The sequence below is a fragment of the Acomys minous genome, assembly GCF_964271855.1.
Source record: "Acomys minous genome assembly, chromosome: 12".
In the NCBI taxonomy this organism is placed as follows: domain Eukaryota; kingdom Metazoa; phylum Chordata; class Mammalia; order Rodentia; family Muridae; genus Acomys; species Acomys minous.
The window spans coordinates 91,157,715-91,173,648 of record NC_140493.1 but is presented as its reverse complement, the minus strand read 5'-3'; the positions used below and the strand labels follow the sequence as shown (position 1 = coordinate 91,173,648).

The window sequence follows — 15,934 nt, the reverse complement described above, 5'->3', positions numbered from 1 at the left end:
GGTGGGGCTAGCTCTGAACTCTCTACGTAGCCAAGGATCTCTTTGAGTTCGAGGCCAGCCTGGTCAACAAAGTGAGTATAGGGCAGCCAGTGCTACAAGAGAAACCCTGTCTCGAAAAACCAAAAACCAAACCAAAACAAAACAAAACAAAAGAGCAGCACAGAAGCTGGGCACGCAGCACACCTGTAACTTCAGCGTGTGGAAGGCCAAGGTAGATAGTGATACCTAAAAACAAAACCAGATACAGCCAACCACCCCCACCTCCACCCCAATAAGGAGCTTTCTCCTCTTGCCCTGGATTATTTTGAAGCTCTAAAATGTAAATGCAGACATTTACTTATTCTCTATGTGTAAGTATTTTTCCCGACACAGGAAAGCCCAGAAGGCAAGACTTCTTATCTACAGTGATGACAGACAAGGAGACGTCCACCTCAAACTCAATTAAGTTACTAGAGTGAACTAATGCAAGAGGGATTGCAAATTAAAGCCTGACGAACACCCCAAACTCCTCCAGCCCTGCCACGTTCCCCATCAAGGCAAAGGGGCAATCTAGTTCTGCAGCAGAGAGGCCCAAAATACCATGTTATCAACAATAAACCAGTGACACTTAAGACAGCCAGGGATGCAGAACCGCAAGACAGTCACACTTTCATTCAATGGTAGCTTTTCAGCCTTATATATAACTGCTTAAACAGAATTTAAAGAGAACTTGTGAAAGCATTTCACAAAGGATCTAGGATGGGGTGGGCCCAGGAGATGGCTTAGCAGGCCAAAGTACTTGGTACAAAAGCCTGACGACCTGAGTTCAGTCCCTGGGACCCACAGTGGAAAGAGGAAATTGACTCCTAAAAATGGCCCTCTGGGCTCCACATATATGCCTGCACTTGCACACACACCGCACACACACACATACACAATCAGAATTAAAATTTCAGAAAAGATGGGACCAAGGGGTGTGGTTCAGTGGTAGAGTATGCACGTGGTACGCACAAAGCCTCGGGTTTACTCATCAGCAAGAGCTAAGGTGCACAAAAGAAAGCTGTTTCTACAAAGCTACTCACCAGAGAATGCAAACACACTCCATGCCAGCATCAACCAACGTGGCTTAACTAACAGACAAAGGGATTTCCAAGAACGGGCTACCATGGTGCTACACTCAGCCTTCGCAACATTAACCACAAGTACTTTGTGGCTCTGACCTCCAGGCAATTGACAGCACCCAAGGTGTAGCTGGCTGCAAGCACATCCATTTCCAGATGCTTTGCTGGCTAGCGGTAAAGGACAGAACTGCTTTCTTTTCTAAGCCTGTGAATCTATCATCTAAAGGAGGGATGTGAATATACCCTTCATATATCATGGTTAAAAACTGGCCTCAAAGCCAGGCTTGATGGCATTTGGGAGGTAGAGGCAGAAGGTCTAGGAGTTTGAGAGCAGCTTGGGTTACTTGAGACCCTGTCCCCAAAACTAAAAACCCAACTTCAGAAGCTCATGTGGGCTGCAGAGATGGCTCAGAGGTTAAGAGCACTGGCTGCTCTTCCAAAGGTCCTGAGTTCAGTTCCCAGCAACCACACGGTGGCTCACAACCACCTTTAATGAGATCTGGTGCCCTCTTCTGGCCAGCAGGTGGACATGCAGGCAGAATACTGTATACATAATAAATAAATCTTAAAAAAAAAAAAAAAAGATGGAAAGGTAAAATGAAACCAACCCCAAGGAGATTCCCAAGAAACAGCAGTCACATGGTCAGGAATGAAAAGGCCAGAGAGGAACAGGAAAAACAAAAGCTCAGTGCATTACCATCTTAAAAAGGACTCTGAAAATCCAGAGCAGATGATTTACGTGTGATTTCAAAGACAGCATCCACTTCGCACTTCACCAGAGACATTAATAGGCTCCTGAATTTTGACAGTTAAATGATAGAGTAGCTCAATGTTCATAATTGATATTTCCTCCCCACCCACAAACTCCAGCAACCAGGGAGCTTAAGAGCACATTGGCAAGAAAAATGGAGTCACACAGCTAAAATTTACCACCATCGGCCAGCTTTAGTACTAGGGAAGGGGAGGCTTTAGGACGCTGACTTTACTGAAGAGAAAGGTCAATCAGATAAAAGACACGTATTCTAATTTAGAAAACCAGACCAAAAGGCCAAAGTTGGCCAGACTCAAACTGAATGTAAAGGAATCCTAAGGAAAGTGAGGGCGCTTGCCCGGAGATGGAAGAGGGCAGCAATGTCTACTGCAAGTTGGGCTTCTGAGCTCACCTGTAACAAACCACACCTACATTTGCTTAAGAAACAAATGCGAACACAAGGCCCTAACCCAAACCCACCTGACCAGAAACCTTCTATTCAAGAAGCTCTGTACGGGACACTGGGGACACTCGTGTGGAGGAGCAGGGAAGCACTAGGAATCGACGCTGGCATCGGAATGGAATGAGTGCTGGTTCAGTAGGGCAGAAGCATGTATTTTCAATAGTCCCTCATAAAACATTAAAACCACAATAAAAGGGGATTCATTTTCTAAAGGTACAGCCAAAAATCCAAACAACAATGAGGCTGGAAAACAGCTCAGCTGCAGAAGAGGTACTTAGCAAACACAAAGCCCTACGTTTAATACCTAGCATTAAACTAATCAAAAACAACGACAATGACAAAGAAAGAGATGGGGAGGGGGTGATCACCAACTACACAGAAAGAAAAAGGAGACTAAACATTTGACAGTGGAGAGAAGGGTGTTCCTGCGGAAAACCAGGCTGGCAGTGGTGGAGCAAGCCTGGTCTACCAGCAAGTCTAGGATAGCCAGAGATGTTACACAAAGAAATCTTGTCTCGGAAAAAACTACAGGGGGAACTTTAGCTCCTATAACACTGATTCAGAATACACAAGGTATAAAAATTAAGAAGTAGGCTGGGCGGTGGTGGCACACGCCTTTAATCCCAGCACTTGGGAGGCAGAGGCAGGTGGATCACTGTGAGTTCAAGGCCAGTCTGGTCTACAAAAGCCAGTCCAGAACAGTCAAGGATACACAGAGAAACCTGTCTCAAAAAACCAAAAATACAAAACAAAAACAAATTAAGAAGTAGAGTATGATGCCAGGTATAAGGCACACCACTTAATCCCAGCACTCAGGGCAAGAGTGGATCTCTGTGAATTCAAAGCCAACTTGATCTATTTTCACAGCAAGCTCCAGAGCAACCACTACTACATAGTAAGATCCTGTGTCAAAAAGCAAACAAATAAAAAAACAAAACAAGGGTCAGGAGTGCACGCCTTTAATCCCAGCACTCGGGAGGCAGAGGCAGGTGGATCGCTGTGAGTCCAAGGCCAGCCTGGTCTACAAAGCAAGTCCAGGACAGCCAAGGCTACACAGAGAAACCCTGTCTTGGAAAAAAAAAAAAGGAAATGGTGGTATAAGCATGCTAGAAATATAAAGACAATATGTAATTCAGAAAAATGTTGATTGAAAGTAATTGAAGGAGACTGGACATAAGGTCTTCTCAGTTAAAACACAGACTGGTTTGCAGGGGCCAATCCAAGTTAAGTTTCCACTCTCTGTTGGATGGCTCATAACTGCCTGTAACTCCAACCCCAGGAATCCAATACCCTCTTCTGAATGAGGGCACCTGCATACACACATGCACATTCACCAGCATGCACACACACGTGCAAACAAGACACAGACACACAGACACACTTCAAATAAATCTTAAGGGCTGGAGAGATGGCTCAGAGGTTAAGAGCACTGGTTGCTCTTGCAAAGGTTCTGAGTTCAATTCCCAGCAACCACATGGTGGCTCACAACCATTTATAATGAGATCTGGTGCCCTCTTCTGGTGTGCAGGCAAAACATTGTGTATGTAATAAATAAATAAATCTTAAAAACTCCAGAAGCCAAGGCAGGCAAATCTCTGTGAGTTCGAGGCCAGCCTGGTCTACAGAGAGAGTTCCAGGACAGCCAGGATTACTTTACACAGAAAAACCCTGTCTAAAAAAAACCATTAAAAAAAAAAAAAAAAAAACAAAACAAAAAAAAAAAACCAAACAGGTGGCGGTGGTGTGTGCCTTTAATCCCAGCACTTGAGAGGCAGAGGCAGGCAGACCTCTGTGACTTCGAGGCCAGCCTGGTCTACAGAGTGACTCCAGGACAGCCAAAGCTACACAGAGAAACCCTGTTTCGAAAAACAAAGGAAAAAAAACAAAAACTCCCCCAAGTTGTATCCCTATACACACCCATATACATATACCAATAGATAAATAAATAGATCTGGTGGCATAATTTTGTTCTGTTTTGTTTTTAACACAGAAATATCCCAGGCGTGGTGGCGTGCCCTTTAATCCTAGGTGTTGTGGGGTTGCTTCGAACTGCCCACAGCGAACTGCCCACAGCGGCTGACTATGATTTGCCTCCTGCTCTAGCAGAAACATGGTTTTGCTAGCTGCAGAGAGGGATTCTGGGAACTTTTCAGAGGACATATAAATGCTAGTGCCCCATAGGAGGGGGTGTTTGCTGGTTGTTTAGAAAGGTTGCTTGCAGCCTGGTGTGGTGCCACATGCCTGTAATCCCAGCAATCAGGAGGCAGAGGCAGGTGGATCGCTGTTTGTAGCCAAGGCTACACAGAGAAACCCTGTCTCAAAAAACAACAACAAAAAAGGAAGGTGCCTTGCAGTTTGTTAGTACAATGGTCTGACAAAAGGAAAGAAATCAGATTGAGGAGTTCTCCTAATTCCTCTCTCGCCTCTATCCTTGTTTCTATATAGCACTGGGGGGTGAAGGGGGGGAGGAGACAAGGACCACCCACAGGGAACAGGAGAACTGACGCCACAAAGCTGTCCCGACTGCTCATGAGCACCTACACCCACCACACATCATGCACACACACAATGATAATAATTTTTTGTTAGTGTCTCACTATGTAGCTTTGGCTGTCCTGGAACTCATTAAATAGACCAGGCTGGCCTCAAACTCACAGAAATCCATCTGTCTCTGCCTTCTGAGTGCTGGGATTAAAGGCGTACAGCAGCACATCTGGCAATAAATACAGTGTGTGTGTGTGTGTGTGTGTGTGTGTGTGTGTGTGTGTGTGTATGAAAGGGCTGAGAGAGGGCTCAGCGGTTAAGATACTTCTTTGTTCCTGTGGAGACCTGAGTTCAACTTGCAGCACCCACACACGGTTCACAACCATCCACAACTCAAGTTCCAGGGCATCTGACACCCTCCTCTTCTAACCTCCAAGGGCGCCAGGCACGCATGTGGTGTACAGACAGATACAGGCAAACACCCATATACTAAATAAGCCTTGGAAGGAAGGAAGGAAGGAAGGGAGGGAGGGAGGGAGGGAGGGAGGGAGGGAGGGAGGAAGGATGGAAGGGAGGGAGGAAGGAAAGGGATGGAGAGATGGCTCAAGACCCAGGTTTGACACCCAGCACTGACATGGTGGCTCAAAACCATTGTAACTCTAATCCCAGGAGATCCAGTGCCCTGATCTGGCCTAGAGGACACTGCATGCACATAGTGCACAGATCTACATCCAACTAAAAAACCCATATACATAAAAAGAAACAAACAAAAACATTTTGAAATTTTACAAGTCATTGAGAACCAGCAAGAAGACATGAAGTAACTATTTATATTTATCTGGCTGGTGTGGATGTGCAGCTGTACGCACATGCGGCTATGTGCGCCTGTCACTCTCCACCTAATCCTGTTGAGTCTCAGGGTTAGGGTTAGCCGCCATGCTGGGGCTTGGATTTTTCCGAGAGCTCCAGTGAGCCTACCTGCCCCCCAGCTCAGGGTTGGGGTTACAGGCAAGTGCAAGATGCCAGGTTGCTGAGATCCAAACCTGTCCTCATGGCTCCACAGCTCTTAACCACTGGGCCAATTCTGTAGCCACAACAGGTAGTCCTGGCTATCCTGGAACTCAGTCTACAGACCAGGCTGTCTCCAACTCAGCCTCTGCCTCCCAAGTGCTGGGATTGAGGGTGTGGACCACCACACCCAGCCCTAGCTGACTGTGTACCCTTCCTTACTGTTTCAATAAAGACAAGCTGGGTGTGGCGGCTCTTGCCTGTAATCTAGGCCTCAAGAGGCTGAGGTACGAGTGCTTCCAATTCAAGGCTGGTTTGGCCTACATAATGCAATCATATCTTGGAAAAAAATAAACCCGGACATAGATGAGTGTGATCCTAACACCTGGGAAGTAGAGGCAAGGAGACCAGAAGTTTAAGGCCTTCCTCAGTTACAAGGCAAGATGGAGGCCAGCCCAGGTCGCATAATGAGACACTGTCTTGCTGCCCCCCACCGTAATTTATTTACTTATGTGTGTGTATGTCTGTGCTCCACCGTGTGCAGCTAGGGGATCAGAAGACAACTCTGCGGAGTTGGTTCTCTCAGGACACCTTTATGTGGGTTCCAGACTCATGTGTCACCAGGGTTGAGTGGCAAGTGCCTTTACTATATGTGCCATCTCACCAGGCCCTGTTGTTTGTTTGTTTTACTTTGGGGGGGGGCAGGGAAGGGAAAGGAAGGGCATGTGTGTGCCATGGTGCGCTTGTGAAGGACAGAGGACAACCTGGAGAAGCCCTGTCACTCCTCCTATGTAGGTCCTAGGAACTAAGCTCAGGCTGTGAGGCTTGGCGTGAGCACCTTTACCCACTGAGACAGCTTTTTTTTTTCCTTTAAAGATTTATTTCATTTTTAATTATGTGTATATGTGTGACGCTCTTTTTTTGTTTGTTTTGTTTGTTTTTTAAGATTTATTTATTTATTATGTATACAATGTTCTGCCTAAACACCAGAAGAGGGCACCATATCCTATTACAGATGGTTGTGAGCCACCATATGGTTGCTGGGAATTGAACTCAGGACCTCTGGGAGAGCAGCCAGTGCTTTTGCCTCTGAGCTATCTCTCCAGCCTGTGACCCTGTTTTAAAAAGAAAGGGTATAAGCCGGGCATAGTGGCACACACTGTTCAAGGCCAGCCTGGTCTACAAAGGGAGTCTAGGACAGCCAAGGCTACACAGAAACCCTGCGTGGAAAACAAAAACAAAAATCAAACAAACAAACAAAAAGAAATAATACCAAGGATTCAAGTCAATGTTGGACCTGTTACCAAAGCAAAGTAAACAACTTTATCCATTCCCCTGTAGCCTCCAAACAACTTAAGAGCCAGAAAAATGGCTCTGCAGGTGACAGTGCTTGACCTTCAAGCTTAACATCCTAAGTGATAACCTGGAATCCAAGTAAAGGCAGACAAAGCAACACCATAAAAACACCCTCTGACCTCTACAGGAACACCTCCACATATCCACCCGCACACGCTCACCTGAGCACACCCACACCTCTGACCTCCCCAAGAGCACCTTGGACCAGCGCACACTCACCTGGGCATACCCATTGCTCACCTGTGCACACCCACCCACAGTAAAGAATTTAAAGGACATTCAAGGCCGGGTCTTGCTTGAACCTCTACTGGAATCAGGCTGCCTCCAGTGACCTGGATCTCTGTTGTAGTCTGGGTGTAACCACTGGTGATCAGTGGCCTCAGCGCTTACTCTATCAGAGTCCAAATATGTGAGCAACCTCCAGGACACTGAAAGAAACCATGACCAAACTGGGTGTGGTAACACGACCACAATCTCAGCTATTCAGGAGGCTGAAGCAGGAAATGGCTTGAGCCTAGGAATGTGGAGCCAGGAATAGGTAACAACAGGATCCATTTCTTTACATAAATAAAAAAAAAAAAAAAACTAACCAAACAACCAACCAAACGTAAGTGCAAAGGTAAACGCAAGAAGAGGCTAAGCGGAGCACAGTGGAGACTGACTGGACCCCACAGCTCACAAGGCTGAGGTGGGGGTCACACGACGGAGACCTACCACTTCCTTTACCATTTTTAGGATCTCCTTTCTTTTTCTTTTGACATAGGGTCTCCTTACTATGTAGTCCTCACTGGCCTGGAACTCACTATGTAGACCAGGCTAGCCTTGGGCTCACAGAGATCATCCGCCTCTGCCTCCTTCAAGACTGGATTAAAGGTGCACCAGCTGCCATTTGGTTTTTTATCAATAGCATTGCACTGACCAGACCCACAGTTTTCAGGCCAGCCAAAGCTACAGAGTGAGACTCTGTCTCAAAAACAAAAATATAAACAACAACAAAAAAGAAATGTTACAAACAAGAAAAGCAGGCTGGGTGTGGTGGCGCACGCCTTTAATGCCAGCACTCGGGAGGCAGAGGCAGGCGGATTGATGTTCCAGGCCAGCCTGGTCTACAGAGTGAGTGCAGGACAGCCAAGGCTACACAGAGAAACCCTGCCTTGAAAACCCAAAACAAATAAACAAACAAGAATGGCAGAAACCTAGTCATTGATGGCAAATCAGGCTATTGTCACTGTAAGCTGGCCACCTCTCTTCTAAGTGGCTGCGCACCTCCATCAGAGCATCCTCTTGTGCACACGCCAAGTGCAGAGCTTTTAGAAAAGCACATACAGACAGAGAAGGCGCCAGGGACAGGCCCCAAAAGGACAGGACTGAAGGAAACTCTAAGGAGACGCTCCAAGCCCCACTGATGAGCCTTCACACAGAGGGAGAGGGGTCAGGCTTCCTTTCAAACACCTGTACTTCCTCCCAACTCACCACAGCGCCGTGCCTGCTTGTTGAAGTCTCTTCTCTCACACTCTAATGCCCTTGAGCCACCAGAAATGCAGACACTTCTTGCTGAAATGCTAGAAGACCTCGCACATTGTCACTCCTTGGTCACCAGCAATAGGGCTAAATCAAGAGTCTACTGGAAGTTATGAAAGCAAAGCAGGCTGATCCAATTACATAAGGAAAGTGCTCCACACAGGCCCAGCTGGGCTTTGCATGCTGTGATTTCTGAACAGAAGTCGGTAGATACAGCCGCTTTTCCACTGTTCTAATGCTGTCGTGCACTCTTGCTCATGACAGCCTTCCCCTCAGGGTACTCTTTCACTTGCAAGCCCAACAAGACCTGTGAAGAAATACCGCCCAGATGACTGGAAGCCAGAACTATTCTTACCAGCTCACGTGAGAACATCTGTATTCTCTCCTTGGCCCCAGGAAGACTCTGAAAAGCTGTCAAAATTTCCTACAACTACAGATCCTTTGTCTCCTCAGTAACAAACTAATAACCCCATGATCTAAGGACCAGTCCCCAGTAATCGTAAAAGCAAATCAGGCCAACCACTTTAACTTACAAGACTGGGGAGAAGTTGAGTCTAAAGGGACAGGCTTTCTCTGTGTAGCCTTGGCTGTCCTGGACTCCCTTTGTAGACCAGGCTGGCCTTGAACTCAGTGATCCACCTGCCTCTGCCTCCAGAGTGCTAGGATTAAAGGTGTAAGGCACCACACCCGGCCCGGGACAGGCTTTCTTATAGGACATTCTGGTAGAAATAAGACCCAAAGGCGATGCAGACAACTTCAGCATCCACAGCAGTAAACTAGTACCGTGGAAGGGGTTACCCCGAAGTTTCCTGATGCCGAGCTCAGAATTCCCTGCAGCTGCAGCTGGGGACAGAGCTCAGAGGCAGAGACAAGCCCCGCCGGCTTGAGGGGCTGAGAATGGTCTTTCATATCACAAACATTAACTAGTTAGCTAACTGAAGTACCTACCTCATTTTTCAGGAAACCCGCATTCTCTTGCCCCTGACTTGTCTGCTTCCCACCCTGGTGCTAACTTTGAGAGTCTTCTTTCCTCAAAACACACTCCTTCCTGAGGATGACCTTAGGACCTTCCCCTTAAGTCCCCCTTGACTCCTCCCCCTCACTCAGCCTTGGCTCCCCAATCTGCTGCCTGTACAGGGAAGAACAGCAACAGTTCATCATTTCTTTAATGGAGGTCTTTCTACCAGCCCACAAGCGTCACAAGGGCAAAAGCTCAAGCCATATCTCTGGCATCCAGCAAGGTGCTCGGCTCATTTCCCATGAACTTTAGAGTAACTTCAAAAGAGCACACACGAACACACACATGCACACACACAAACACACAAACACACACACACACACACACACACACACACACACACACACGGTGCTGAACATGGTGGCACATACACAAGGCCAGCCTGAGCTACAAGGCCCTGCCTCAAGAAAACAAAGCAAGGGCTCTCTTACTCTTCCTCTCTCTCCCATCTCTGTCTGTCTGTCTCTGTCTCTCTCTGGGGTGCCCCTCCCTCCTTTCCTTCTCCCCCACGCTCACTTAATAAACCTCATATAGTCTTTTAAAAAAAAAAAAGAAAACAAAACAAGGGGCTAGAGAGATGGCTTCACTGTTAAGAGCACTTGTGGTCCTTCCATATGACCCAAGTTTAATTTCCAGTGTCCCTACCTGCTGGCTCACAACCGCCTGTGTAACTCCAGCTCGGTGCAATCTGACACCCTCTCCTGTCCTCCACAGGCACGAGTGAGCAATCATGCACACACTCGTAATTTCTTTTTAATGAGATAAGGGTTGAGTTATAGTTCAGGTGGTAGAAAATGAAGAAGACTGGGCAAAAACACCCTAAAAACAACTTGTGGTAAATTTTTGAAGCATAGCTTGTAAAAGATTGGGAAGTTTGAATCTGTATCAGGACAGGACAAATCTATTTATTGCTAATGGGGAATATTAAAAAACAAAAGATGAAGCTGGGTGGCGGTGGCGCACGCCTTTAATCCCAGCACTTGGGAAGCAGAGGCAGGTGGATCTCTGTGAGTTTGAGGCCAGCTTGGTCTACAAGGAAAAAGAAAAAAAAAAAAGAACACTCCAGGCTGGTGAGATGGCTCCATGGTTAATGGCACTTGTAGGTAGTAAGCCTGGCAACCTCACTTCAATCCCAGAACACAGAGGTGGACGGGGAGAACCAATTCCACACAGTAGGTGCTCCCTCCAGCACAACACACATGCCACATACCTTGCTCCCCAACACACACCATGCATATATACAAAAAAGTAACACTTTAAAAATATTCTAATGATGAGAAATTTGGATTCAAAGTCAAAGCGGGGGTTCACTTTGGGGCTATTTCCAATGCTATGAGAGCTACTGCCATATACTCAAAAAAACAGCTTCATAATCCATCCCAAGATCCAGCACAGACAATGTTATCTGCAACTACCTACCTCCTGAAAAGCATAAGGCTGTTTACTAAGTACAACCCAAGTAGACAACCTAAAAAGCCAGGTTGGCCAATGGCTGGCTCTGCTCTCTGATAACCTTGAAAAACAAGGAAAACAAAACAAAATAAGACAGGGTTCCTCTGTGTAGTCTTGACTGTCCTCGACTCACTTTGTAGACTAGGCTGGCCTCACATTCCAAGCGATCAACCTGCCTCTGCCTCTCACATGCTGAGATTAAAGGCCTGGCTTAAGCCAAAACTCTTAAATTGGTTTAGGCTGACTTAAATATTAACACAGTTTTCTCTAATATCTTTAAGTTCTTTAGATTCCACCCACTTTGGGTTTTAAGATGGGCTCTTGGGGGCTGGAGAGATGGCTCAGAGGTTAAGAGCACTGCCTGCTCTTCCAAAGGTCCTGAGTTCAATTCCCAGCAACCACACGGTGGCTCACAACCATCTATAGTGAGATCTGGTGCCCTCTTCTGGTATGCAGGCATATATGAAGGTGAAACACTGTATACTCAAATAAATAAATCTTAAAAAAAAAAAAGTTGGGCTCTTACTCTGTAGCCCCACTGGCCTTGAATCTGCAGCCAGCCTCAGCCTCCCAGGTGCTGGGACTCCAGGCATGAAGCACCATGCCTGGCTTCTATTTTATGTTTCAGTATCTTGTCATAGATCATTCCAGTAAACACTTCCTGGGACTGGAGGTGTAGAGGTGCAGTTCAGTGGTGGAGCACTTGCCTAGGACATGTGAAGCCCTGGATTCCATCCCAAGCATGGTGTGACTGGGGGGAAGGATGCACGCGCACACCCAAATGTGGCAGTGTTGTGGGGGTGGAAATGGGTCCTAACTTTAGCCTATAACGCTCTTCGGGCTCAAAGATTTGAAATGAGAACTCGAGTAAACTTGAAACACTGTTTTCCTCAATGTCCTGGTCTTACAAAGTCAGGCAAACACGATGGCTCTGCATTCAATCACTAGATGAATAAGAAACAGATTTGATTTGAATTTAGGAGAAAAGGACAGCCGAGACATTGAGCGAAGAGTTCTGCCTCTGTCTCCTTGCAGAGAGGCCCTTGCAATCTAGCAGTGGACTTCATTTGCCACGGACAGCCCCATTCGCTCTAATCCAGGCCATGGCCCTCAGGAGGCAGTCAGGCAGTCAAGCAGAACTCTGCTTGCTCCTGCTTGGGAGCTGTGTGGACAACAGCTAACAAGAGCTTACTTTGAGAAAGAGATCAACATTCACACTCTTTAAGAAAAGAAGTTATTTGGCAAAGGGATAAGGGATGCCAAAATGTCAGTCACAGCTTCAGGGTCCCAGTCTGTGTCTCTGCAACTATTCTCTGCTTTGACAGAGTCCTTTCTCTCTGCTCGGCTTCTGTCACCCTCCCCATCTGAAGCAGTCAAGAATCCTTTCCTTTCGGTGGTATCAAGCTGTGACACAGACAAGATGCCCACCAGAGGAAAGGGGGAGGGGAGGTGACTTGCCACTTTCTACTTGGGACTAGTTGAAGCAGAGCAACGGGAAAATGTGACAGGACAGGAAAAACTGAAAATCACTGTGCTAAAGAAATAGGCCACTGCAACTTAACAGAGTCTCTATAAGTCAAAACACTCTTAAAAATAAACCAAAAAAGTTGGGCATTGTGGAACACGCCTTTACTTAAACAGCACTCTGGCGGCAGAGGCAGGCAGATCTCTGAGTTCTACAGACCGAATTCCAGAACAGCCAAAGCTAGACAGAGAAACCTCGTCTCAAAAAAAGCCCCACCAACCAACCAAACCCCAGCAGCACAATATCATACAAGTTTTTATCTCCAGATACGAGCATTTACTCGGCTGCCTGCAGCTCTTCCTGAGTGGGTATGAAGCCTAGGGTTTGCTAGAGCAGCCTGAACTAACAGACTTATTTACTTATATCTATGAGTGTTCCGCCTTCCTCTACGTCTGCAGGCCAGAAGAGGGCGCCAGATCCCATTATAGATGGTTGTGGGCCACCATGTGGTTGCTAGGAATTGAACTCAGGACCTTTGGAAGAACAGGCAGTGTTCTTAACCTCTGAGCCATCTCTCCAGCCCCCAAAGCAAAACTAAAAGCTATTCTGTTCCCAAGAGCCTTCACCTCCCGACTCTCACCTCTGTGTCCACACAACCAATCAGCACCAACTAATGTAAACACCATTTCTGATATCAAGAGAGAGAATTAAAACTGCCCAATCTTGAGCAAATCCACGTCAGGGCTCAGAAATGCCAAGACTTTCAGAAACACTTCTAGGCTAAACAAGTTCACTGGCGTGTCCAGTGTCCAGAGTGGCCTAGCCAAAGAAAAAGCCAAAACAGACTTCCAAACGACTGACAAGAAAACATCCAATCCAGTCTACAGCATGGTCCCTACCAGTGACAGCAAAGCCACAGAGACTGAACCAAGGCATAAGGCTCAACTCTCTACAATACTTGGGGAGTTAGAAAATAAAAGTGCATTCTCCGAGTCACTAAGTGCTGAGCTCATTCATTTCTGACGTTAATGTCCATATCTTCCTCTTGGTGGTAACCAACATAGTAACATAAAAATTTTGACTATTAAAAATATTAAGATAGGGGCTGGAGAGATGGCTCAGTGGTTAAGAGCATTGCTTGCTCTTCCAAAGGACCCGGGTTCAATTCCCAGCACCCACATGGCAGCTCGCAACTGTCTGTAACTCCAAGATCTGACATCCCTACACCAATGCACATAAATTAAAATTAAATAAAATATATTTTAAAAAAATTAAGATAGCCAGGTGCACGCCTGGTGGTGCACGCCTTTAACCCCAGCACTCCAGAGACAGAGGCAGGTGGATCTCTGGGTTCAAGGCCAGCCTGGTCTACAGAGTGAGTTCCAGGACAGCCAGGGCTACAACATATAAACTATACCTCAGAAAAAACAAATAAATACAGAAACATCTTAATCCTGTTTCTCTTTACAACCACCTCGAAGATCTAATTGGTTAACACAATCTTAATTGGTCAACAGAAAGGTCAGACCTGTACTACAAAGGAGGAAGAGAATGAGAGTTTAACGATCTGTCTCAACGTCACACGTAAATCCATACGTGAGCTAGTTCTTTTCACTCCCTAAAGTTCTCTTCTGATTCATGAAAAGAAAAAAAGCGCAGACAAAAACATGCAGCAAGCCATTCAGAAGACAGAACTCTAAAGCAAAAGTAATAGCAAAGGAAAAAAAAGAAAGAAAGAAAAAGAAAGGATGAGCCCGGGAGAGATCAACCTAGTACAATTCAAATTGCTGCAGATCGGACAGTGGTGGCGGTGCACGTCTTTAATCCCAACACTCGGGAGGCAGAGGCAAGTGGATCTCTGTGAATTCGAGGCTAGCCTGGTCTACAGAGTGAGTTCCAAGACAGCCAGGGCTACACAGAGAAACTGTCTCGAATTTTCCAACAGAGAAAATAAATAAATAAATAATTTCAGGGATGGGGTGTAGCTTATAGGTAGAGTCTTGCCCAGCATGCAGGTGGACACGGAGTCAGTCAATCCCGAGCAAGGAGGGGCGGGGGTGGGGAAGGAGGGTAGATTCCTCCAGCTCCTCGGTCCAATATTATCCTTCCAGAATATGCTTTCCCAATCATTCATAATCAGGAGCTCAAACACACACAAACACACACACACACAATCAGGAGCTCAAACACACACACAAACACACACACACACACACACACACACACACACACACACACACACACACACACACACGGCCTACGTTCGGCGCCTTCAGATTTCCATCTTCCCTCGTTTCACCCGGCTCCAACAGGGACCTTCAACTCCAGGTGCTTCCAAGCGCACCTCAGCCATCTCTCCCTCTCACCCAACACTCAAGATTGCCTCCAGTGTAAACAACCTTCCCTCTCAACCATCCCTTCCCACCTCAATCAATTCCGAAATGTCACCGGACTCCTCAACTCAGAGCATCCTACTGATAATTACCTTTCCCAACAGGTCCTCCCTTCTCCATCTCCTCCCCCCCGCCCCCCCCCCCGCCTCTGCGCACGGTTCCCCCTCCTTCCTCACCCAGAGTTGCCGTCTTACTCACCTCACCCAACCCTTCAGGATCTCTAATTTCCTGTCTCTCAAAAACCTCCCCCCAGCCCATTCGCTCAGTCCCTACCCGCTGCACACCCCCAACCTCCACTCGGATGGCCCACGCCCCCTCTCCAGGGTCTCCGGGCCCCGCCCCCAGGCTCCCTCTCCGCCTCAGGCCCCTCCTCCGGTGTCCCCTCCCCCCGCTCCCGACCCCCCTCCTCGGCTCTCCTTCCCACTCAGGTCCTCAGGTCACCTCAGCGACGGACTCAGCCGCCTCGGCGTCTTTCCCACCTGGCCGGGGCTGCTCCGAGAGCGATTCCTCGGTCACCTCTGTCCCGGTTTAGTCCTGCCCGTTCGCCCCGCAGCAAGCTCTCCTTCTCGCCGCCGCCCCTTTTACCAACCCGGAAATGGATCTGCTCCCACCGTCCCCAGCGTCCGCGAACAAAATGGAGGCGGGGGAAAAAAAAAAAGGAGGAGGTAGCTGAGAGCCAAGAGGACCCGGGACGCATGCGCACTGGGAGACCTGCCCTCTACCGGCGCACGTGGGGGCGGAGCGACACCATCTTGAGAAGGTCGCAAGCACGAGTTCCGCTGTTAAAAGCCGGCTTTGCATCTTAGTCTGCAGCTGAGACTGCCTGCGAGGCTTTCAGCAACTAGTGATGCCAGGGCTCAGCCCAGGAGATGCTTATTTAATTGGTCAACTGCGGCCTGAGCATCTAAAACTTTTCCTCAGGT

General features: G+C 47.4%; 1 protein-coding gene across 4 annotated transcripts in view; it reads right to left on the bottom strand.

Annotated features, from left to right (window-relative positions):
* Nucleotides 1–15,671, bottom strand: part of WIPF2 (WAS/WASL interacting protein family member 2) — a 39,035-nt gene extending 23,364 nt beyond the window's left edge. Inside the window, exon 1 of one of the 4 annotated variants that reach the window (XM_084749369.1) lies at nt 15,453–15,671. The gene's annotated coding sequence lies outside the window, so the exon portion shown is untranslated. Of the gene's footprint in view, nt 1–15,209; nt 15,287–15,452 lie in introns of those variants that run through there. The other 3 variants (XM_084749368.1, XM_084749371.1, XM_084749370.1) reach the window with 3 other exon arrangements.
* Nucleotides 15,672–15,934: the final 263 nt, after the last annotated feature.